The 1,533-nt window shown below is 48.2% G+C and overlaps 1 pseudogene; it reads left to right on the top strand.

The window, feature by feature from the left end:
- The first annotated feature begins 290 nt into the window (after positions 1-290).
- On the top strand, positions 291-1,029 carry LOC122218476 (annotated as a pseudogene).
- The last annotated feature ends 504 nt before the right edge of the window (positions 1,030-1,533 follow it).

Below are 1,533 nucleotides of genomic sequence, written 5' to 3' on the forward strand. Positions count from 1 at the left end.
CCCTCATTTGCTTCCATTTGGAACCTGAGGCTGAAGCTAATCAGTGGAAGGCAGAGCTGAGAGATGAAGAAAAATCATATCCTAATGAAACCTTTTGAACCCTGAACCTAACAGTTCCCACACTATCCCTGGATTTTCAGTTACATAATCCAATAAATTCCTTCTCCTGAGTAAGTCAGTTTGAGTAGGATGTTCTGCCTTTATCATTTAGAAAGATCTTAACTAAAATACCCTTTAATAATGGGGAGACCTGGGTCCTGGCAGCGGGCGGCCCATGAACCCAGGCAGGGATGCATCGCCACAGAGTGGGAGCTGGTCCCATCGCCAAGAAGAAACTTGCAGAGGCCAAATATAAGAAGTGAGGAACTGCCTTGGCTGAGGACCAGCTGGCCCAGATGTCAAAGCAGTTGGACATGTTCAAGACTAACCTGGAGGAATTTGCCAGCAGCACAAGCAGGAAATTCAGAAGAATCCCGAATTCTGGGTGCAGTTCCAGGACACGTGTGCCACCGTTGGGGTGATCCTCTGCCCTCTGGAAGAGGATTTTGGCCCAAGATGGTAGGTGTGGGAGATTTCTATTATGAGCTGGGAGTCCAGATTATTGAAGTGTGCCTGACCCTGAAGCACAGGGATGGAGGTATGATAACTCTGGAGAAACTACAACAACAGGTGTTCAAAAGGAAGGGGCAGATTCACCCAGGCTATCAGCCAAGACAACCTGATCAGAGCCATCAAGAAACTAAAGGCACCTGCCACGGGCTTCCGGCATCATCTCTGCGGGTGGCACCTACCTCATTCAGTCTGTTCCAGCTGAGCTCAATATGGATCACACTGTGGTGCTGCAGCTGGCAGAGAAAAATGGCTACGTGACTGTCAGTGATAGCAAAGCCAGTCTTAAGTGGGAGGCCAAGTGAGCCCGGCAAGTGCTAGAACACCTGCTGAAGGAACAGCGGGCCTGGCTGGGACCTGCAGGCCCCTGAGGAGACTCACCACTGGCTGCCAGCTCTCTTCACTGACCTCTGCTCCTAGGAGAGGCCCTCCCCTGATTCTGGGAGTGCAGAAGGCGGCACAGCAGCAGGCAGGGAGGAGCTGTTGGTGAATAAAACCTGAGCAATTTTTTTTAAGGAAATAAATAAATAAGTAAAATATCCTACGATAATAAATTTTTATTCAGTTGTATTTCCATACTCTTTCTTGATAGGAAGAGAAAAAAAAGTTGAGTTCCAGCTAGTCCCTACAGAATTGCATTGCATGTAACAATAGATCTGGCTACAACCCCGACCCCCCAACAACAAAACCCACACAAACCAACCAACCAACCGGGAAGTCACTTTACTAAGATTTAGTTGCATGTCCCTTGTCTGAAGAGCTTTATCCGGTGCCATTCTTCTTCAGGTTAATGATGAAAGGGTGCCTTCTCTCACCCCTTGGACAGACTCAATCCCTATTCCTGGTGTCTTACACTGCCAGCTGGTAAGCCTTCCAGAATTTCTCCCAATGAAATTTGATGCTCCAGATGGCCTTAGCACAGCT

Source organism: Panthera leo, chromosome B1, assembly GCF_018350215.1.
Source record: "Panthera leo isolate Ple1 chromosome B1, P.leo_Ple1_pat1.1, whole genome shotgun sequence".
In the NCBI taxonomy this organism is placed as follows: Eukaryota; Metazoa; Chordata; class Mammalia; order Carnivora; family Felidae; genus Panthera; species Panthera leo.